Source organism: Coregonus clupeaformis, chromosome 34 (assembly GCF_020615455.1).
Source record: "Coregonus clupeaformis isolate EN_2021a chromosome 34, ASM2061545v1, whole genome shotgun sequence".
NCBI lineage: Eukaryota > Metazoa > Chordata > Actinopteri > Salmoniformes > Salmonidae > Coregonus > Coregonus clupeaformis.
The window spans coordinates 36,564,906-36,590,577 of record NC_059225.1 but is presented as its reverse complement, the minus strand read 5'-3'; positions in this window follow the sequence as shown (position 1 = coordinate 36,590,577).

The following is a 25,672-nucleotide window of genomic DNA, read 5'->3' as shown; positions in this document are numbered from 1 at the left end:
AACCAAGCTGCTTACCTATTGCAGATTCAGTCTTCCCAGTCTGGTGCAGGTCTACAATTTTGTTTCTGGTGACCTTTGACAGCTCTTTGGTCCGGGCCATAGTGGAGTTTGGAGTGTGACTGTTTGAGGTTGTGGACAGGTGTCTTTTATACTGATAACAATTTCAAACAGGTGCCATTAATACAGGTAACGAGTGGAGGACAGAGGAGCCTCTTAAAGAAGAAGTTACAGGGCTGTGAGAGCCAGAAATCTTGCTTGTTTGTAGGTGACCAAATACTTATTTTCCACCATAATTTGCAAATAAATTCATTAAAAATCCTACAATGTGATTTTCTGGAAAAAAAATTCTCAATTTGTCTGTCATAGTTCATAGTTGACGTGTACCTATGATGAAAATTACAGGCCTCTCTCATCTTTTTAAGTGGGAGAACTTGAACAATTGGTGGCTAACTAAATACTTTTTTCCCCACTGTATAAGTGACCTCGTTGATTCTCCTCAGGACTTTGAACGGCCCCACAAACTGCGGGCTCAGCTTCCGGCAGGGCAGGCGGAGGGGCAGATACCGGATCGAGAGCCAGACCCGATCACCCGGTACGAAGACAGGGGCCTCACTGTGGTGGCGGTCAGCGTTGGCCTTCTGACAATGCACGGCACGGAAACCAGTCCTCCACCGCAGGAGCCTCGGTCTGGCTCTGGTGCCACGGTGCCAGAACCGGTTGGTAACCTAAAACACATTGGAATGGCGTTAGGTTAGTGGAGGAGTGCCGACCACTCCCCCAGCCGGTCCTGGCAGTAGGACCGCAGGAACCTACCCACATCCTGATTTACCCGTTCCACCTGCCCATTAGACTCGGGGTGGAACCCAGAGGTCAGGCTGACCGAGACCCCCAGACGTTCCATGAATGCCTTCCAGACCTTGGACGTGAACTGGGGACCTCGGTCAGACACTATATCCTCTGGTACCCCGTAGTGCCGGAAGACGTGTGTAAACAGGGCCTCCGCAGTTTTCAGGGCTGTGGGGAGACAGGGCAGAGGAAGGAGGCGGCAGGCCTTGGAAAAGCGGTCCACAACGACCAGGATGGTGGTGTTACCTTGGGAGAGGGGAAGATCAGTCAGGAAATCAACACTTAGGTGAGACCATGGTCGTTCTGGAACTGGTAAAGGTTGTAACTTACCCGCTGGGAGGTGCCTAGGTACCTTACTGTGGGCGCACACCGAGCATGAGGAGAAATACACCCTCATGTCCTTAGCCAAGGTAGGCCACCAGTACTTTCCAGTCAGAAAGCGCACTGTACGACGATACCTGGGTGACCAGAGGAGGATGACGTGTGTGCCCAGTAGATCAGACGATCACGGATAAGAGCAGGCACGTTCCGCAGCCCAGCTGGACACTGAGGTGGAGATGGATCTGTGCGTAATGCCTGCTCTATATCCGCGTCCATCGCCCATACTACCGGCGCCACAATGCAGGAGGCCGGGAGTATGGGGGTGTTGTCTCTGGGCCTCTCCTCTGTGTCATACAGCCGTGACAATGCGTCTGTCTTCACGTTCTTCGTACCCGGGATGTATGACAGTGTAAAATCGAACCGGGTGAAGAATAGGGCCCACCTGGCCTGGCGAGGATTCAGCCTCCTCGATGCCCGGATGTACTCCAGGTTATGGTGGTCCGTCCAGTCGATGAAAGGGTGTTTCGCCCCTTCGAGCAAATGCCTCCACACGGTCAAGGCTCGGACAACAACCAACAGCTCCCGATCACCAACGTCGTAGTTCTGCTTCGCCAGGCTGAGCTTCTTAGAGAAGAAGGCACAGGGGCAGAGCTTGGGTGACGTGCCCGTGCGTTGAGATAGGACAGCACCTATCCCTACATCGGGCGCATCCACCTCCAATACGAACGGTAGTGATGAGGAGCAATTATTAGGAAATGGAAGACATACAAGACCACTGATAATCTCCCTCGATCTGGGGCTCCATGCAAGATCTCACCCCGTGGGGTCAAAATGATCACAAGAACGGTGAGCAAAAATCCCAGAACCACACGGGGGGACCTAGTGAATGACCTGCAGAGCGCTAGGACCAAAGTAACAAAGCCTACCATCAGTAACACACTACGCCGCCAGGGACTCAAATCCTGCAGTGCAAGACGTGTCCCCCTGCTTAAGCCAGTACATGTCCAGGCCCCGTCTGAAGTTTGCTAGAGTGCATTTGGATGATCCAGAAGAGGATTGGGAGAATGTCATATGGTCAGATGAAACCAAAATAGAACTTTTTGGTATAAACTCAACTCGTCGTGTTTGGAGGACAAAGAATGCTGAGTTGCATCCAAAGAACACCATACCTACTGTGAAGCATGGGGGTGGAAACATCATGCTTTGGGGCTGTTTTTCTGCAAAGGGACCAGGACGACTGATCTGTGTAAAGGAAAGAATGAATGGGGCCATGTATCGTAAGATTTTGAGTGAAAACCTCCTTCCATCAGCAAGGGCATTGAAGATGAAACGTGGCTGGGTCTTTCAGCATGACAATGATCCCAAACACACCGCCCGGGCAACGAAGGAGTGGCTTCGTAAGAAGCATTTCAAGGTCCTGGAGTGGCCTAGCCTGTCTCCAGATCTCAACCCCATAGAAAATCTTTGGAGGAAGTTGAAAGTCCGTGTTGCCCAGCGACAGCCCCAAAACATCACTGCTCTAGAGGAGATCTGCATGGAGGAATGGGCCAAAATACCAGCAACAGTGTGTGAAAACCTTGTGAAGACTTACAGAAAACGTTTGACCTGTGTCATTGCCAACAAAGGGTATATAACAAAGTATTGAGAATCTTACAATGTGATTTTCTGGATTTTTTTTCTCATTTTGTCTGTCATAGTTGACGTGTACCTATGATGAAAATTACAGGCCTCTCTCATCTTTTTAAGTAGGAGAACTTGCACAATTGGTGGCTGACTAAATACTTTTTTCCCCACTGTAAGTGCCGGGAGAAAAAAGAGGTTGCTTATCTGTGTTAATAAAACATTTGGATTTATCTAAATTTGCTAATTTGGGTAGTAGGTATATACACTGCTAAATTAATAGTATTAAGAATGCATTGCGATAATGATCTGTATTTATTATCAGGATGAGGAAAGTCATAATAGAATTATGGATGTTTATACTGTATGTTAATATAACTGTACATTCTGATTGTTGTAATGGGTGATAAAGTTGAGGGTTTTAACTTTCATTGATAAGTACCAAGTGAATCAATAAGAATTGTCATTCTAAATTTGGTTTAGTTAAGTAATTTGGTTTTGGTTTATAATTTATAGGATGACTGAGTGATTTAAGTAAATCATTAGTATGTATTAGTATAAATATTTTCAAGATGAAGGATATTGCTTGTACAATTGAGAACTGTCTTATATAGGTATTAGGTTAAAACAGTGATACATTATGGTAATGTCTTAAGATACACTTATATGATTTATTATGAGTAGACATTGTTGAATCATATTGTTTGAAACATGGAAGTTAATGTGAGGATTGTGACTGAAATCATGAATATGTTGATTAATTGGGTTAACGTATTAACATATTAGTCACTATGTACATTTGAAATATTGGGTGGTATTGATATGGATGTTTAGAGTGGTAGATATCTATGTTGCTAGGCAATTACTTAATTGGTTCCTATCATGTAGTTTTGGTATTTCAGACATAGGAATGCTTATGCTATTTTCATCTGATTTGTGGTTGAATTTTTCAATCATAAATAGTTCAAGGATGTACTGATTTAATAGGGATTGAAAACAGAGTGCATAATGTGTATCTATCTCAAGCATATTAGGAGAACAAAGTCAGAATTGAACATGGTACCTTTTAACAATCATGGGTTTTCAAGAAATTGGGTTTGAGATGTCACTCATTAGACTATGCAATTGATAATCACATAACATTGGATGCTATTATAGTAGATAGAGGGGGAATGTATGTGATTATATAGGGGATACATGTTGTACATGCTGGACATCAGGATTAGGAAGGTCTTGGGAATTTAACTAAAGCTATGGGAAATATTAGAGACATGCAGGAAGGCATTAAGAATAATAGTTGTTAATATACAGTATCTCACAAAAGTGAGTACACCCCTCACATTTTTGTAAATATTTGAGTATATCTTTTCATGTGACAACACTGAAGAAATGCCACTTTGCTACAATGTAAAGTAGTGAGTGTACAGCTTGTATAACAGTGTAAATGTGCTGTCCCCTCAAAATAACTCAACACACAGCCATTAATGTCTAAACCGCTGGCAACATAAGTGAGTACACCCCTAAGTGAAAATGTCCAAATTGGACCTCCCCGGTGTCATGTGACTCGTTAGTGTTACAAGGTCTCAGGTGTGAATGGGGAGCAGGTGTGTTAAATTTGGTGTCATCGCTCTCACACTCCCTCATACTGGTCACTGGAAGTTCAACATGGCACCTCATGGCAAAGAACTCTCTGAGGATCTGAAAAAAAAGAATTGTTGCTCTACATAAAGATGGCCTGGGCTATAAGAAGATTGCCAAGACCCTGAAACTGAGCTGCAGCACGGTGGCCAAGACCATACAGCGGTTTAACAGGACAGGTTCCACTCAGAACAGGCCTCACCGTGGTCGACCAAAGAAGTTGACTTTGGGAAATAGACGTATGAGTGCTGCCAGCATTGCTGCAGAGGTTGAAGGGGTGGGGGGTCAGCCTGTCAGTGCTCAGACCATACGCCGCACACTGCATCAAATTGGTCTGCATGGCTGTCGTCCCAGAAGGAAGCCTCTTCTAAAGATGATGCACAAGAAAGCCCGCAAAGAGTTTGCTGAAGACAAGCAGACTAAGGACATGGATTACTGGAACCATGTCCTGTGGTCTGATGAGACCAAGATAAACTTATTTGGTTCAGATGGTGTGTGGCGGCAACCAGGTGAGGAGTACAAAGACAAGTGTGTCTTGCCTACAGTCAAGCATGGGCAGAGCGCACAAACGTACCCACATCCCACACCTGCCGCAAGGGGGAAAGGACGCCAGGGAGAACACAGGACCAACCACAACAACCGCCCGCCAAAACAACAATTGCCCGCCAAAAAAGCCATGTTCTAATTAGTTGTATTTGAAGATGTATTATTCTGCTTGTTATCTTTTCTTGTTATATCGTTTTATCCATTTTTTTTTAAAATACTATACTTACTATAAATGTTCTTTAATATTACAATCCCTATCATTGCTAGTATTTGGTGTTCCATTATTCGACTCCTCTATTACAACTTTTAGAATAGCCATGGAGTAGTCTTTGTGTCTCTGAACATTTGGTGGTCAATATATAGTTTATCGACCACCAGTGCAAAACGTTTCCCTTTTAATCTATTTTCCTTGAAGATTGGATACAGAACTTTGCGCCTTTCTGCAATCTCCCTCAGGAACTGATAATTCATGCCTATTTTCGTGCCAGCAAGTATTTTACCTAGGCTTTTAACCATTGCTTTATCCTTAAAAAATGCACATTTGGCAACGATTGGGCGATCATATTTCTGTCCTCTTTGTCCGAAACGGTGTACACGTTCGAGTTGGATTTTATCGACAGCCTCGAGTGGGATTTGAGGCGCTGTATGCAGGAAATCCTTCATAAAATTCTCGGTTATTTCTCCCTCCTTTTCCTGAATACCCGTAAGTACTAGATTTTCTCTCATCGATCTAGTTTGGATGTCTAGTAAGGCTTCTCTCAGAAGGTTGTTCTCCTTTTTAAGTTCCCTAACGTCCGTTTCCATCTTAGTGACTGTCACATTTAATTTTTTGGATTCTTTCTCCATTACCACAGCTTTTTCGTCACTCATTTCAAGACTCGCTTTCAACTCTTTTACGTCCTTTCTGACCAATTCTAGTATGCCCAATTTGTCATTTATCGACTTCAACAGGTCGCTTTCCAAACTTACCAGACCCAGTGGTGAAAAGCATTTATCATCTTTATCAGTCGACGAGTCGCGTTTTCTCTTGGGGATTGGTTCTCCTCGTTTATCTTCCGCCATGTTTGGGTGTTGCGTGATTTGTTTTGTGTTATTATCCAGATAGAATTTTATTTACTGCGAATATAAGAAATGCTAATATTTAGTCTAACTTACTGATTATGTTTTTATCTTGAGGTGGTTTGTACCGCTTTCTATTCAATACGCCATCTTGTCTAATGCACGCGCCTGTCAGTCATGTTTCTACAACTTAGAAATAAATTCTTAACATCATGACATCATCCCCACAAATACAAAGATACATGACACTTCCTAAGTTACATGGATATTATAATATATTCAAATGAATATATCTAAATAAATATAACGTCAGTCTTCTTCATCCATGTTCATTCAGAGGAACCCCAAGCTTTTCTCTGGTCACTTGGGGTGCTATCTGATCGACTAAGTCTTATTTCCACATCTTCAAGCCTGTAAACCTTAAAATCCACGTTATACATTTCCAACTTAACATTCCCCATTCTTCAATAAAAATTATGAATGTACTCTAAACTGAAATGAGATGATATACAGTATCTCACAAAAGTGAGTACACCCCTCACATTTTTGTAAATATTTGAGTATATCTTTTCATGTGACAACACTGAAGAAATGCCACTTTGCTACAATGTAAAGTAGTGAGTGTACAGCTTGTATAACAGTGTAAATGTGCTGTCCCCTCAAAATAACTCAACACACAGCCATTAATGTCTAAACCGCTGGCAACATAAGTGAGTACACCCCTAAGTGAAAATGTCCAAATTGGGCCTCCCCGGTGTCATGTGACTCGTTAGTGTTACAAGGTCTCAGGTGTGAATGGGGAGCAGGTGTGTTAAATTTGGTGTCATCGCTCTCACACTCCCTCATACTGGTCACTGGAAGTTCAACATGGCACCTCATGGCAAAGAACTCTCTGAGGATCTGAAAAAAAGAATTGTTGCTCTACATAAAGATGGCCTGGGCTATAAGAAGATTGCCAAGACCCTGAAACTGAGCTGCAGCACGGTGGCCAAGACCATACAGCGGTTTAACAGGACAGGTTCCACTCAGAACAGGCCTCACCGTGGTCGACCAAAGAAGTTGACTTTGGGAAATAGACGTACGAGTGCTGCCAGCATTGCTACAGAGGTTGAAGGGGTGGGGGGTCAGCCTGTCAGTGCTCAGACCATACGCCGCACACTGCATCAAATTGGTCTGCATGGCTGTCGTCCCAGAAGGAAGCCTCTTCTAAAGATGATGCACAAGAAAGCCCGCAAAGAGTTTGCTGAAGACAAGCAGACTAAGGACATGGATTACTGGAACCATGTCCTGTGGTCTGATGAGACCAAGATAAACTTATTTGGTTCGGATGGTGTGTGGCGGCAACCAGGTGAGGAGTACAAAGACAAGTGTGTCTTGCCTACAGTCAAGCATGGTGGTGGGAGTGTAATGGTCTGGGGCTGCATGAGTGCTGCCAGCACTGGGGAGCTACAGTTCATTGAGGGAACCATGAATGCCAACATGTACTGTGACATACTGAAGCAGAGCATGATCCCCTCCCTTCGGAGACTGGGCCGCAGGTGATGGACTGGCCAAGCATGTCTCCAGACCTAAACCCTATTGAGCATATGTGGGGCATCCTCAAACGGAAGGTGGAGGAGTGCAAGGTCTCTAACATCCACCAGCTCCGTGATGTCGTCATGGAGGACGACTCCAGTGGCAACCTGTGAAGCTCTGGTGAACTCCATGCCCAAGAGGGTTAAGGCAGTGCTGGAAAATGATGGTGGCCACACAAAATATTGACACTTTGGGCCCACTGTGGACATTTTCACTTAGGGGTGTACTCACTTTTGTTGCCAGCGGTTTAGACATTAATGGATGTGTTTTGTGTTATTTTGAGGGGACAGCAAATGTACACTGTTATACAAGCTGTACACTCACTACTTTACATTGTAGCAAAGTGTCATTTCTTCAGTGATGTCACATGAAAAGATATACTCAAATATTTACAAAAATGTGAGGGGTGTACTCACTTTTGTGAGATACTGTATATCATCTCATTTCAGTTTAGAGTACATTAATAATGTTGATTGAAGAATGGGGAATGTTAAGTTGGAAATGTATAACGTGGATTTTAAGGTTTACAGGCTTGAAGATGTGGAAACAAGACTCTTAGTCGATCAGATAGCACCCCAAGTGACCAGAGAAAAGCTTGGGGTTCCTCTGAATGAACATGGATGATGAAGACTGACGTTATTTTTATTTAGATATATTCATTTGAATATATTATAATATCCATGTAACTTAGGAAGTGTCATGTATCTTTGTATTTGTGGGGATGATGTCATGATGTTAAGAATTTATATCTAAGTTGTAGAAACATGACTGACAGGCGCGTGCGTTAGACAAGATGGCGTATTGAATAGAAAGCGGTACAAACCACCTCAAGATAAAAACATAATATTCAAAATCAGTAAGTTAGACTAAATATTACCATTTCATATATTCGCAGTAAATAAAATTCTATCTGGATAATAACACAAAACAAATCACGCAACACCCAAACATGGCGGAAGATAAACGAGGAGAACCAATCCCCAAGAGAAAACGCGACTCGTCGACAGATACAGATGATAAATGCTTTTCACCACTGGGTCTGGTAAGTTTGGAAAGCGACCTGTTGAAGTCGATAAATGACAAATTGGGCATACTAGAATTGGTCAGAAAGGACGTAAAAGAGTTGAAAGCGAGTCTTGAAATGAGTGACGAAAAAGCTGTGGTAATGGAGAAAGAATCCAAAAAATTAAATGTGACAGTCACTAAGATGGAAACGGACGTTAGGGAACTTAAAAAGGAGAACAACCTTCTGAGAGAAGCCTTACTAGACATCCAAACTAGATCAATGAGAGAAAATCTAGTACTTACGGGTATTCAGGAAAAGGAGGGAGAAATAACCGAGAATTTTATGAAGGATTTCCTGCATACAGCGCTTCAAATCCCACTCGAGGCTGTCGATAAAATCCAACTCGAACGTGTACACCGTTTCGGACAAAGAGGACAGAAATATGATCGCCCAATCGTTGCCAAATGTGCATTTTTTAAGGATAAAGCAATGGTTAAAAGCCTAGGTAAAAGACTTGCTGGCACGAAAATAGGCATGAATTATCAGTTCCTGAGGGAGATTGCAGAAAGGCGCAAAGTTCTGTATCCAATCTTCAAGGAAAATAGATTAAAAGGGAAACGTTTTGCACTGGTGGTCGATAAACTATATATTGACCACCAAATGTTCAGAGACACAAAGACTACTCCATGGCTATTCTAAAAGTTGTAATAGAGGAGTCGAATAATGGAACACCAAATACTAGCAATGATAGGGATTGTAATATTAAAGAACATTTATAGTAAGTATAGTATTTTTTTTTTTAAAGGATAAAACGATATAACAAGAAAAGATAACAAGCAGAATAATACATCTTCAAATACAACTAATTAGAACATGGCTTTTTTGGCGGGCAATTGTTGTTTTGGCGGGCGGTTGTTGTGGTTGGTCCTGTGTTCTCCCTGGTGTCCTTTCCCCCTTGCGGCAGGTGTGGGATGTGGGTGCGTTTGTGCGCTCTGCCCATTTCCTCCTTAGTCAACCATGTGGTGTGCATTTTTGTGTTTGGAAGGGTGCGGCGTTAAGTGAGTGAGAGGGGAAATGGTTGCATATCCCAGAGCCGACGGGTGTCTATGAGCAGGGGTAGTGAGAGAGAGCTTTCAATTTTGTGTAGATGAGGGATATACATTTTTAAATATAGTATACATCTAATCTAACTTTTTATTGTACTGTCATGATGGAAAGATCCCCAACCCTATATCCTGGACACCCACCTGAGCGACCGATACACCAAAGAGAAGTTCCCATCTGTTTTATGGACCTGCTGTGAGTATGCAGCCTAAACAGAGAAATAAATGTGGTCAGAGACCTACTTGAGCAGCACAGCCCCCTCAGGATTCTGAACCTGCCTGGCAGGGTTGGTCATACAAAGCCAGAGCCCCCTGATGAGAGAGCATTATATACAAGGAAATTCTCAAAGCTGCTAATGAAAACCTTGACGACCTTGTACCTAGCCGGTGGGGATTCCGGTGGGGTACCCCCACCCAGGTAGTGGCAGTGCTGGCAACACTGGCTGCAGTAACCCATGGTGAGGGGGTCACACTCGGACAATCAGAGAGGGGGTTTATCATTGTGGCCCAGGTGGCACAAAATAATCAAAGGTTTGACTGCACGGAGATACTTGGGAAAAATGGTTACAACGGGGGACCAGAGTGTTTGTGTTTCAGGTGAAGAGGGTGGATCTGATCTCCATCACCTAGGACTTGACATAGATTAATCAAATCTCACATTGTTGTCAATTTCTGCTCAATCTTGCATGCTTTCTCAATCAGCTGTAACTGAATGTGCACTCGTAACTCAGGTCCTTTCTTGAGTTGGGCTCTGGAATGTAACAACTGTTGACCATCTGATTTTATGGTTGATTGTGGGTTGAGTGTGTTGGAGTATGTGAGTATGGTGTGAGAGAGAGAGAGAGAGAGAGAGAGAGAGAGAGAGAGAGAGAGAGAGAGAGAGAGAGAGAGAGAGAGAGAGAGAATTGGAAATGCTTTTGGCGGTTAATCTGCTTCTGTTTTGTGGGTGGCACTGTGTCCTGTTGTCGATGGATGGGTCCTGGCCTCTCGGGGCCCTAGGGATCCGGAGGGACGTGGGTGGGATGACAGCTAAACTTGGGATCGGGAGGGGCTTTAGTGGGGGAATTAGTGGAGAACAATTGAAGGGTTAGTTAGTAGCAATGCAAATATCACGGTACAGCTATATGGACACTCAATTATTACGGTATTTTTTTATTGGTACATTTACAAACATATATAATGATAAATAGACTTGAAACTTGTATCTCATTATGGTGTATGGTGAAATAAGTATAGCCAGTTATAATTGTAATGGCTTAGCTGATAATAACAAAAGAATAACAATATTTACATGGCTCAAAGAGAAGGAATATAATATATATTGTTTACAGGAAACTCATTCAACAATTCTAGATGAAGTTGCATGGAAAAAGGAATGGGAGGGCGAAATATACTTCTCCCATGGGCAAAGAAATTCAAAAGGGGTGATGATATTAATTAATGGTAATTTCGATCCGAATGTGCAAATTGTCCAAATAGATACGCAAGGTAGATGGTTTATTTTTAATATGTTATTGGACCATAAACAGATATGGCTCATTAACCTTTACAGACCAAATAATGATGATCCACACTTCTTTGACAATATATATAATAAATTATCAACCCTGTAAGCAATTCAAGACAATATTATTATGGTGGGGGATTATAATACTGTCTTAAATAGCTCAATGGACCGTAAAGGAAATCACACCACAAACAATCACCCACATGCTCTTAAGGAAATCGTGAATGTCATGGATACATTAGAACTAGTAGATATATGGAGGCTTGAATATCCTGATCTAGTGAGATATACATGGCGGAGACTCAATCAAGCTAGTCATCTTGACTTCTTTCTTATCTCATTCATGTTGGCACCAAAAGTTTAAAAAGTATTGATAGGGGACAGAATGCGGTCGGACCATCATAATTGGCATATACATTACTCTTACTGAATATCCACGTGGGCAAGGTAATTGGAAATTTAATCAAAGCCTATTGGATGATAATTTATTTTAAACTAGGACAAAGGAATTTATAACTGACTTTTTCCAACATAACATAGGTACAGTAAATCCACTTATTGTATGGGACGCCTTTAAATGTGCCTTTAGTGGCCATGCAATTCAGTACTCATCTCGAAAACAAAAGCAACTTAGGTCAAAATAGTTTATACTAACAAAGGAAATAGAAAGTCTAACAGAACTGATAGATAGATGGCAATAAAAACTGTAACACAGAGGCTCAGAATAAATTAGAGGAAAAACAAAAATAAATGGAAAAACTTATTCAAGAAAGATCAAGTGTAATATATTATAAAAATAAAGCAAACTGGATGGAATATGGGGAAAAATGCACCAAATAATTTTTTAATGTTCAACAAAGGAATGCTACCAAAGATAATTTAATGAAACTGGTTACAATTGACGGAGTAACCCATGATTCACCAAATTATATTTTGAAGGAGGAAACAAAGTACTTTAAGCATATGTTTTCGTTTCAGTCGCCTCCATCTCCTCTAACTGAAGCTAATTGTAGAGATTTTTTTTCTATTGATAATGTAAAATAAACAGCCATACATAAAGACTCATGTGAAGGTGAAATTACAGAGGAGGAACTTCTGGATGCAATTAAAGACTTTAAGTCCGGGAAAACTCCAGGGATGGATGGCATACCAGGTCGAGGTATACCAAAACTTTTTTGATATACTAAGATGACCGTTATTAGCATGTTTTAACCACTCCTATGTAAATGGTAGATTATCTGACACTCAAGAAGAAGATCTCATTATTACTGACACAGGATACAAGTGGAAAATATAAAGATCCAGTCCATTTAAAAAATTGGAGGCCCCTTACACTTCAGTGTTGTGATGCAAAAATACTAGCAAAATGTATAGCGCATAGAATTAAAATAATATTGTTGGATATTATTCATTCTAATCAGACAGGTTTTTTACATGGAAGATACATTGGAGATAATATAAGGCAAGTATTGGAAACAATAGGACAATATGGAAAATCTGGGAAACCAGGCCTGCTATTCATAGCAGACTTCGCAAAGGCATTTGATAAAGTACGACTGGGATTTATATATAAATGCCTGGAGCATTTCAATTTTGGAGAATCCCTTATAAAATGGGTCAAAATCATGTATAGTAACCCTATGTGTAAAATAGTAAATAATGGCTATTTCTCCGAAAGTTTTAACCTGTCAAGAGGAGTGAAACAAGGTTGTCCATTATCGGCATATCTATTTATTGTGGCCATCGAGATGTTAGCTATTAAAATCAGATCCAACAATAATATCAGGGGATTAGAAATCCAGGGCTTAAAAACAAAGATGTCATTGTACACTGATGATTCATGTTTTCTATAAAATTCACAACTAAAATCCCTCCACAGCCTCATAGAGGATCTAGATACATTTTCTAACCTCTCTGGATTACAACCAAATTATGACAAATGTACTATATTACGTATTGGATCACTAAAAAATAAAAAATTTACATTACCATGTAGTTTCCATTAAAATGGTCTGATGGTGATGTGGATATAGATAAGATCTTGCTACCATGGAAAGGTAAATACCTGTCAATTTGTGGAAAGAATCACCCTGATGAACTCTTTAGTATTATCCCAGTTTACCTATTTGCTTATGGCCTTGCCTATGCCTAGCGAACAGTTTTTTAAATTATATGAGAAAAAATATTCCATTTTATTTGGAACGGCAAGCCAGACAAAATTAAACGGGCCTATTTATATAATGAATATGAATTCGGAGGAAATAAATTATTAAATATTAAAGCATTAGACCTATCACTAAAAGCTTCAGTCATACAAAAGGTATACTTAAATCCGGACTGGTTCTCTAGCAAATTAGTAAGATTGTCTCACCCAATGTTCAAGAATGGCCTTTTTCCCTTTATTCAGATTACAACCACTCACTTTCAGTTATTTGAAAAGGAAATAATTTCCCAAATATCACTATTTCTAAAACAAGCCATAGAAAGTTGGTTGCAATTTCAATTTAATCCTCCAGAAACGACAGAACAAATAATGCAACAAATATTGAGGTTAAATTCAAATATACTAATTGACAAAAACCTTTATTTTTTGACAAAATGTTTTAAAAAGGTATAATCTTCCTAAATAATATCATCGGTAGGACTGGTGGAGTTATGTCGCACATGCAGCTAACAAAAACATATGGAAATGTCTGCCCAAAATTACAACCAAATAATTGCAGCATTACCGCAAAAATGGAAGAGGAAAGTGGAAGGGGGAGAAATTAAGGAACTTGTCTGTCGGCCTTGCATTAAAGAACATAATTGGTTAAGGAAAACTGTGATAAATAAAAAAGTATATCAGTTTAATTTAAGGACTAAAGGATTGACAGCTGTCCCATATAGATTGCAAAATAGTTGGGAAGATATTTTTGACGTACCGATCCCATGGCATAGTGTTTGTGAACTGATACGCAAAACGACACCGGATTCAAAACTTAGTCTTTCAATTTAAATTATTATATAAAATTATTGCTACCAATAGAATGTTATTTATATGGGGGATACAATCTTCCCAGCTCTGCAGACTTTGCTGCGAAGAGACAGAATCATTATATCATTTGTTTTGGAACTGTCCATTTGTAGCTTGTTTTTGGACACAGGTCCAGGAATGGCTAAAGGATTGCAATATTTACCTGGAGCTAACCTTGCAGATAGCATTACTGGGTGATCTGAAAAGTCATAGTCAATCGATCAATAACATAATAATACTTTTAGCAAAAATGTTTATTTTCAATCCACAACCTGTAGAAACAATGATAATAGAAAGGTTCAGAACTTTTGTAAGACATCACAGTACAGTTGAAATATATATGGCAAATAGAAATCCTATATGGATGGTGTTAAAAGATAGATGGGAGGTGTTGAATGGAATGGAAGGATGGGACTAATAACAACTAACAACAAATAATAACAAGATAACTAATAATGTAAGCATACTGTGTCCATAATAAGTATATAGGTTGTAGGTTGGGAGCTTTTGTGAAAGAGCACAGTTAGAAAGATATGGCATATAGAAGCAAACCGGATGGACATCATGAAAATGATCGGAGACGTTGAGAGTAGAGAAATTTCAGGAGAAAAACAAACAACATATAATTATTGTAAAATTGACTGTGTCCATAAAATGTAGATAGTAGGTATAAGCAGGAATAATAATAATAATAATATGCCATTTTGCAGACGCTTTTATCCAAAGCGACTTACAGTCATGCGTGCATACATTATTATTTTTTTGTGTATGGGTGGTCCCGGGGATCGAACCCACTACCTTGGCGTTACAAGCGCCGTGCTCTACCAGCTGAGCTACAGAGGACCTCTACTGGAAGTAGAGGGCTAAGCATTGTTGTTCACTAGTTTACTCCAAGTAGGGAAAGGGGGGTGGGGTTGGAAAGTAATAAAGGGGAATATATATATATATTTTTAAAGGATATGTATGTATGTATGTATGTATGTATGTATGTATGTATGTATGTATGTATGTATGTATGTATGTATGTATGTATGTATGTATGTATGTATGTATGTATGTGTGTGTATATATATACAGTGAGGGGGAAAAAGTATTTGATCCCCTGCTGATTTTGTACGTTTGCCCACTGACAAAGAAATGATCAGTCTATAATTTTAATGGTAGGTTTATTTGAACAGTGAGAGACAGAATAACAACAAAAAAATCCAGAAATACGCATGTCAAATTTTTTTTAAATTGATTTGCTTTTTAATGAGGGAAATAAGTATTTGACCCCCTCTCAATCAGAAAGATTTCTGGCTCCCAGGTGCCTTTTATACAGGTAACGAGCTGAGATTAGGAGCACACTTTTAAAGGGAATGCTCCTAATCTGAGTTTGTTACCTGTATAAAAGACACCTGTCCACAGAAGCAATCAATCAATCAGATTCCAAACTCTCCACCATGGCCAAGACCAATGAGCTCTCCAAGGATGTCAGGGACAAGATTGTAGACCTACACAAGGCTGGAATGGGCTACAAGACCATCGCCAAGCAGCTTGGTTAGAAGGTGACAACAGTTGGTGCGATTATTCGCAAATGGAAGAAACACAAAATATCTGTCAATCTCCCTCGGCCTGGGGCTCCATGCAAGATCTCACCTGGTGGAGTTGCAATGATCATGAGAACGGTGAGGAATTAGCCCAGAACTACACAGGTTGATCTTGTCAATGATCTCAAGGCAGCTGGGACCATAGTCACCAAGAAAACAATTGGTAACACACTACGCCGTGAAGGACTGAAATCCTGCAGCGCCCGCAAGGTCCCCCTGCTCAAGAAAGCACATATACATGCCCGTCTGAAGTTTGCCAATGAACATCTGAATGATTCAGAGGAGAACTGGGTGAAAGTGTTGTGGTCAGATGAGACCAAAATCGAGCTCTTTGGCATCAACTCAACTCGCCGTGTTTGGAGGAGGAGGAATGCTGCCTATGACCCTAACACCATCCCCACCGTCAAACATGGAGGTGGAAACATTATTCTTTGGGGTTGTTTTTCTGCTAAGGTGACAGGACAACTTCACCGCATCAAAGGGACGATGGACGGGGCCATGTACCATCAAATCTTGGGTGAGAACCTCCTTCCCCTTAGCCAGGGCATTGAAAATGGGTCGTGGATGGGTATTCCAGCATGGCAATGACCCAACACACACGGCCAAGGCAACAAAGGAGTGGCTCAAGAAGAAGCACATTAAGGTCCTGGAGTGGCCTAGCCAGTCTCCAGACCTTAATCCCATAGAAAATCTGTGGAGGCAGCTGAAGGTTCGAGTTGCCAAACGTCAGCCTCGAAACCTTAATGACTTGGAGAAGATCTGCAAAGAAGAGTGGAACAAAATCCCTCCTAAGATGTGTGCAAACCTGTTGGCCAACTACAAGAAACATCTGACCTCTGTGATTGCCAACAAGGGTTTTGCCACCAAGTACTAAGTCATGTTTTGCAGACGGGTCAAATACTTATTTCCCTCATTAAAATGCAAATCAATTTATAACATTTTTGACATGCGTTTTTCTGGATTTTTTTGTTGTTATTCTGTCTCTCACTGTTCAAATAAACCTACCATTAAATTATAGACGGATCATTTCTTTGTCAGTGGGCAACAAAATCAGCAGTGGATCAAATACTTTTATATATATATATATATAAAAACATGGGGGATTGGAAGTGATGCAGACAATTACATTGATGGAAGTTACAATCTATCTGCAATATTAAGCTGATCTACCCCCCCCCCCCCCAAAAAAAATATATATTTTATTTTATTTTATTTCTATGTATGTTTTTTGGTAGCATGGTTTAGACTCTAATCATATATATACTACTGATTGGAGAACATTTTTGATATCAAGTTATAGGTGAATTGTTGGGGTTAAGTAATGTTATATCTGATTAATGTTACTTACCACAAAATACAATTTTTTTGGGGGGATTGTTATGATGTCATTTCATAGTGTTGTGTGAACCAGGTTAAAGTTAGTAGAGAAGCGATTCTGGGCCACGCACAGCCTGAGTACCAAGGGATTCCATTATGTCGAGGGAGATTACTGAGGTTGATCTTAGAATGATTGATGGACATGATATACTGACTTGGGTACAGGGTAAGAACATCAGAGAAGGGAGTGCCCACTGATGGTTAACATATGTGTTGAAGAAACGTGTAATCGAAGCTATATAAGCTGAGATATGTTCTTTGTTCAGTTGTTCGGAATAGCTAGAGGCTATCTGTTTGTTATGCGAACCATGGTACCTATTAAACATTTATATGAACTCCCCAGCTAAGTGTTAAATATCTTCTTGCATCATGAATTACTTGATACCCGAGAAACTCATCATAACACCCGTTCATTCCAAATGTCAAAACACACACACCGCAAACATGAAATGCACCCAATGCATCCGCAACGAATGCAAGCATCACACACACACTGAAATCACAAACGCATACATTGAGCTATTTGGCAGATAGGTCAGAATCTGGGCTCCTAACTGCAGGCTGAGCCACAGCAGGTCTCCAGGCCCATGATGTCCACACCCTGGCTCAGCTGGAAAGAATAAACCCTCCTCCTACTACTCTCTTCCTCCCTTTCCCACTCACTATTTCCCCTCTTTCTCCTCTTATATTCTCTCAGCCCTGACTTGCCTCCTCTGACTTTACACTCTCATCCTCAAATCTCCTTCGCTCTCATCCCTTATCCTTGACTCTCTTTCAACCAATCCCCTTTCTCCTAGATGTTTCCTCTCTTTCTGTCTGCTCGTCTATCCTGTCTTCATCCCATCTCTTGTCCCTGAGCCTTGCGTATCTGAGAGGAAGGGTCCACAGCATTCTGCATAGAGACAGTAAATACTCCACTAGAAAGCCATTATTACGTTTACATTACAGTCACTTAGCAGACGCTCTTATCCAAAGTGACTTACAGGAGCAATTAGGGTTAAGTGCCTTGCTCAAGGGCACAATGACAGATTTTTCACCTAGTCAGCTCTGATTTGAACCAGCAACCTTTCAGTTACTGGCCCAACGCTCTTAACTGCCAGGCTATCTGGCATGCACACACTGGCCCTTTTAAAACCATAAATAAAAGGACAAATCATAGCAAGAGCACAGATGGATGTAATTTGGCTCAGACAGACGAACATAATCAGATTCACAATAGTGAGGACAATACATATACAATATGAGATGCAAAAAATGTATTGCAGGACCCCTTAACTCCTTACACTCGTGGAAATTGGCCCATATGCATAGGGCCAAATTGAAATGTTTCTAACACAAGAACTATAAAAAGCATATATACTGAGCAGAAATATAAAACGCAACATGTAAAGTGTTTCATGAGTTGAAATAAAAGATCCCAGAAATTGTCCATATGCACAAAAAGCTTAGTTCTCTCAAATTTTGTGCACAAATTTGTTTACCTCCCTGTTAGTGAGCATTTCTCCTTTGCCAAGATAATCCATCCAACTGACAGGTGTGGCATATCAAGAAGCTGATTAAACAGTATGATCATTACACAGGTGCACCTTGTGCTGGGGACAATAAAAGGACACTCTAAAATGTGCAGTTTTGTCACACAACACAATGCCACAGATGTCTCAAGTTTTGATGGAGTGTGCAATTGGCATGCATTTATCTACAATAAGCCGTCTCAAATGTTGTTTTAGAGAATTTGGCAGTACGTCCAACTAGGGCTGTGGCGGTCATTAAATGAACTGCCGGTCTCACGGTAATTGACCATGACTTAACATAAACATATTTAGAATCTTCTGGCTTCCACACATAGCCTACAAGCCACTGATGCAGACCTTTGGAACATCTACATTTTTGAAAGTTTAATACATCCATGTAAGTATGAACAAAAAAAAAATTATGCACTCACTAACTGTAAGTCGCTCTGGATAAGAGCGTCTGCTAAATGACTAAAATGTAAATGTAATATAGCCTACACCATCACAATAATCCATGATTTATTTTAGACAGGTCTAAAGAAACATGATATGAAGAATATGTAGTCTATTTCAGAAGAACAGAATAGCATACTCTGAGTTGTCCTTATGTTAGGTTCTGATGTGGCTATGCCAAATGGCTGTAGGCTACACTAGTTCATTTAGCAGACAAGGTTTGCTTATAATTCTGTGGCATTATTTATATTATTTTATAGTATGAAGCATACAATTGAACAAAGCTGAATAAAATATAAATATTTTCTCCAAATGATTTGAGGGAGTGAGCACATGCGGCTATTCTGTGTTGAGCGGTTAACAAAGAAATATGTACTCCTATATGCTTAATTTAGAGTTATTTATGTAACTTTAGTTGTCATACAAACGTTGGACTATATGTTTTGATTTTTAAAACATTCTAAGGCTGCATGATGCGACTAATGACGATTTGAAAAAAAAAGTTACATGAAAGGCGTGAGCTCTGCTTTGTTTTTTACGCAGGCTGTACACACTTCATTAGTCTCTCATTCACTATTTGCCAAGCATAATAATGCCTTGAATTTCCCGCCTGCATCCCCTGTGTGGCCGTAATGCCCCCTAAAAAAATCCATGCCTTTTGTGGCCAGTGGCCATTGTGTCCTTGGGCTGAATATAATAATTATAATTCCCTTCTCCCGGCTGCATGCTCCGAAGCACCTCTCACTCACATGGCTCTCAGTCATGTGATCAGGTCTTTCTCACAGGCTACAAGTGAAGACAGACACATCGGGATGTAACTGCACGCATGTCAATCTACTATCCCCCATAGTACAAAAGTTGACCTATTCTGTGCCAGAAATAAATATTCCAAACATAGTCTGGGACAGCTGTGGGATGCGATAGATACCAAATTAATACAACCACTTGCATCAAAAAAACTGTTTTAAGCAATGAGGCTGACACAACAGATCATCAAGTTTAGCTTGAAACTATTCAGCTATTTCTTTACATTTTAAGCGCAGCAATGCACACACGGCAGTAGGCTATAAGCGTGGATGTTCCATTAGCTGGAAAACACCATTTTCCGCAAATGCGATTATATATGTAATACATTTATTATAAAGGTGCATTTTTATGGTGAACATTTTCTTCCCCAAACTTGAAACTCACACGCTGCATATGTATGCCAAGTTAGGCTCTAAACCCCTTGTAAAGCGGATTAATGTGCTTAATTTTAAGAAGTTATTTGGCCACTTTAGTTGTGATACAAACCTTATCAAAACATATAGGCCTATGGGCAAGGCTACATGAGGTGTTCGACTGTGATTAAAAAAAGTCGCAAAAAAAGGCATGCATTGTTTCTTGCCTTACTGCACACAAGATGGGCATCATTCACAAGTGATAATATATAATTCACAGGTGATAGGCTAATATTGTCACCCCATCAGACTATTCTTGATTTAATCTTGTCTTTACATACTGTATACTAAATAATGTGTGAAATTCGTTTTGTTTTAGAATGGACCATTATCATGCACCTGTCTCGAAACAGGGGCAGGGGGGAAAATATGTCATCTATGCACTTAAATAGCGAATGGAGGACACTTTTCCCGTGGTTCATTTTCATGCCAGCCAGGTAGGCTATACTCCTGTTGTAAAACAAAAAGCAATGTGCTTAATATGAGAAAAATTTAAAATAAATATAGTAGGCCTAGCCTATAGAGGCCATCACTCTCTGTTTTCTCACGCAATTGCATAGCCTATAGCAATGTTGCAAAACATGAGCTCATGGGCACTCATGAAGTGTTTGACTAGATTTTCGATTACATTTGCATGTCAGAGTGATTAGAGGGACAATAGACTGCTGAGTACCAGGCAGTTAGCAAGGGTGGTAGGCCACTAATGACCATCAGCAGCATAAGAGCCATGCCAGCCCAGGACCTCCAGATCCTGCTTCTTCACCTGTGGGATCGTCTGAGACCAGCCACCCAGACAGCTGATGAAACGGAGGAATATTTCTGTCTGTATAAAGCCCTTTTGTGGGGAAAAATTCTGATTGGCTGGGCTGGCTCCCCAGTGGATGGGCCTGGCTCCCAGGCCCACCCATGGCTGCGCCCCTTCCCAGTCATGTGAAATCCATAGATTAGGGCCTAATTAATTTATTTCAATTGACTGATTTCCTTATATGAACTGTAACTCAGTAAAATCGTTGAAATTGTTGCATGTTGCGTTCATATTTCTGTTCAGTATTATCACGTCTCCTCCCGTTGCTCCCCTCTGGCGCTCCGATTCGCCAGTCTACTTAGCCACCGGTCTGAGCGCACCACCGCGGCAACACTGGAATGGAAACCCAACGCACCCTAATCACCTCCAGCGCACCTGAACCTCATCATCTCATCACCACCCCTATTTAGCCCTGGACTGTTCTGTATGATGTTGTGTGTGATTGTTTAGCTTCGTGTCGTTTACGCTATCTTTGTTATTTCACTTTATCTGGCGCGTCAGCCTGGGCCATATCCATCTGACCAAGCCAGGATAGCGCTGGTGATTTTGCTCCTTAAAGGAAAGGCGCTGTATTGGGCCACGGCAGTCTGGGAAGGAGAGGAGGCAGTGACGCTTCCCTACCCCACCTTCCTCGCTCGGTTCAGGGCGGTGTTTGAGCATCCCACGGAGGGAAAGGACGGGGGTGAACGTCTCCTCCATCTACAACAGAGAGAGTGGCCCGCGTCCGAGTACGCTCTGAGCTTTCGCACGGTGGCGGTGTCTTCCGGCTGGAATGAGCGTGCTCTGCGCACGGCCTTCAGGAGAGGCTTACGGGAGGACATCAAGACGGAGCTTGCATGTCGGGACGACGAGATGGACCTTGAAACCCTCATCACTACGTCCATCCGTCTTGACGACAAGTTGAGAGAGAGACAGCGTTCCCAACACCTCCCGGAGCCTCAATGCTCACCACATCTTAGCAATGGAAGCCGCCCTGCTTCCGAGTCCTCACCCATGGAGGTTGGCAGCACCACCTACACCACCACGTACCACAGATCTCCTGGTGGCTCCCTATCTAGGAGGTATGACTCCCGTCGCCGCTCCGTGAGTGTTCCGTCAGCTCCTATCACAAAACCATTGTTTTTAGTTCCCATTACGGTGACTGGTTATTCCTTCTCTTCCATTTCTACTGCAATGATAGATTCCGGATCAGCAGGGAACCTTATAGATAGGGAGCTGGTCTCTGAATGGGGGTTGCCCACCGTGCCACTGCTATCACAACCCCACCATTAATTGGAGCACCAAGAGGATCACAGCCTGGTCCACCTCATGCCAGAAGACCTGCCTGCTGGTGGTTTGTTGTTCCACGTCAGTGGGTCCGGGTCCGCCCTCCAGCCCAACATTCCACATGAGTACGCAGATCTCTCCGATGTCTTCTCTTCATTAAAGGCTACGTGTCTCCCTCCTCACAGGCCCTGGGACTGCGCCATTGACCTGCTGGAGGGACAACACCCTTCGAAGAGTCACATTTACCCCCATTCCATGGCGGAGACTGAGGCCATGGAGAAGTATGTGGCGGAGACCCTGAAACAGAGGTTCATCAGACGCTCTACCTCTCTTGCCTCCGCCAGCTTCTTCTTCATGGCCAAAAAAGACGGAGGACTGAGACCATGCATTGACTACAGGGGGCTGAACACAGTCACCACCAAGTACCGGTACCCCATCCCTCTGGTTCCGTCGGCCATCGAGCAGCTACGAGGGGCCCGATACTTTACCAAGTTGGACCAGAGGAGTGCCTACAACCTGATCCGAATCCAGGAAGGAGACGAGTGGAAGACGGCATTCAGCACTACCTCAGGCCACTATGAATACTGCATCATGCCCTACGGTCTCGCCAATGCACCTTCTGTGTTCCAGTCCTTCGTCAATGACGTATTCCGGGACATGCTGAGTAAACAGGTGGTGGTGTACATCGACGATATCCTGATCTACTCGGCTACTGGATACATTCAGTAACATAATTAGAATATTTATTGAAATTTTGTAACTGGTGTCTCCAAGTGGCCACACACCCCTCCAAACTGAGTAATTTGAGCTTTTATGACTCAAGGGAAGAGCCTTCAACTATAAGGTGCTTTTTTGAGCCCTCCTAGCTTTGCCATTGAGGAACTGAAGCAAGCACACTTGTAGTTTGATGTTTGGAACATCTGCCCATTCTTCAAGGCAAAACAGCTCCAGCTCCTTCAAGTTGGATGGGTTCCGCGGGTGTACAGCAATCTTTAAGTCATACCACAGATTCTCAATTGGATTGAGGTCTGGAGTTTGACTAAGCCATTCCAAGACATTTAAATGTTTCCTCTTAAACCACTTGAGTGTTGCTTTAGCAGTATGCTTAGGGTCATTGTCCTGCTGGAAGGTGAACCTCCGTCCCAGTCACAAATCTCTGGAAGACTGAAACAGGTTTCCCTCAAGAATTTCCCTGTATTTAGCGTCATCCATTATTCCTTCAATTCTGACCAGTTTCCCAGTCCCTGCTGATAAAAAAAACATCAACATGGATGGTGTTATAATAATAATAATAATAATAATAATAATAATAATAATCTGGTGTTCTCGGGATGATGAGAGGTGTTGGGTTTGCACCAGACATAGCGTTTTCCTTGATGGCCAAAAAGCTAAATTTTAGTCTCATCTGACCAGAGTACCTTCTTCCATATGTTTGGGGAGTCTCCCACATGGCTTTTGGCGAACACCAAATGTGTTTGCTTATTTTTTTCATTAAGCAATGGCTTTTTTCTGGCCACTCTTCCATAAAGCCCAGCTCTGTGGAGTGTATGGCTTAAAGTGGTCCTATGGACAGATACTCCAATCTCCGCTGTGGAGCTTTGTAGCTCCTTCTGGGTTATCTTTGGTCTCTTTTTTGCCTCTCTGATTAATGCCCTCCTTGGCAGGTTTGTTGTGGTGCTCCGTGGGATGTTCAAAGTTTCAGATATTTTTTTATAACCCTGATCTGTCCTTCTCCACAGCTTTGTCCCTGACATGTTTGGAGAGCTCCTTGGTCTTCATGGTGCCGCTTGCTTGGTGGTGCCCCTTGTTTAGTGGTGTTGCAGACTCTGGGGCCTTTCAGAACAGGTGTATATATACTGAGATCATGTGACAGATCATGTGACACTTAGGTTGCACACAGGTGGACTTTATTGAACTAATTATGTGACTTCTGAAGGTAATTGGTTGCACCAGATCTTATTTAGGAGCTTCATAGCAAAGGGGGTGAATACATATGCACGCACCACTTTTCCGTTATTTATTTTTTAGAATTATTTGAAACAAGTAATTTTTTTTCATTTCACTTCACCATTTTCGACTATTTTGTGTATGTCCAGGGCTGTCAAACCGACAGTCAGTCAAATAAACACATACAGCTGTGTCTTGGGAGTGAGAATAGCATGGCGTCCAGATGGTATCATGACTATGATAAGATGAGTAATCTATTATGCGACACATGGGTAATGAATAACAACACTTGGTAATCATTATTTGAATGTCATTGTCATTTCTGATTTTCAGATTAATTGCAACTAATATTGCTAGCGGCAGCCTACGTGTAGGTATAGTTAGTAATAATGTAGCACATTAAAAACCATAGAATTAGGAATTAGAACAATACAATGGACATGAACCTTCTTATGATGGTCCAAAGGTCAGCCATGTTGGTCAGGGAGTTGGTCAACGATGGTTTGCCAGTGCTGTGATAAGATAGTGTAAAACAATGAATGTGAAGAATTGATCTGCAATGTATGTGTGTTAGCTAGCTAGCCAGACAGTTTTAGAGGAATGATTCCAATAATTTTCTAATTAACTGCCAATATGCCAACATTCCATTCCAACAATGCAGTAAATCCATAGCCATACAGCCGGCCGACTCAAATCAGCTGATGATAGGACTTAGACAAGTTGTAAATGCAACAAGTGCTGATATTGTATCATATAATAGCACTCACAGCTTTCTAAGAAAACAAAATATGAGACATGTATAGTCTGTTTATATATGTTTTAGAGGCTATTTAAACAGAAAATGTGTATGAAACCCGAAATTGAGCTCAGGTGCATCCTGTTTCCATTGATCATCCTTGAGCTGTTTCTACAACTTGATTGGAGTCCACCTGTGGTACATTCAATTGACTGGACATTATTTGGAAAGGCACACACCTGTCTATATAAGGTCCCAAAGTTGACAGTGCATGTCAGAGCAAAAACCAAGCCATGAGATCGAAGGAATTGTCCGTAGAGCTCTGAGACAGTATTGTGCTGAGGCACAGATCTGGGAAAGGATACCAAAAAATGTCTGCAGCATTGAAGGTCCCCAGCAACACAGTAGCCTCCATCATTCTTAAATGGGAGAAGGAAACCTGGCACCATCCCTATGGTGAAGCATGGTGGTGGCAGCATCATGCTGTGGGGATGTTTTTCAGTGGCAGGGACTGGGAGACTAGTCAGGATCGAG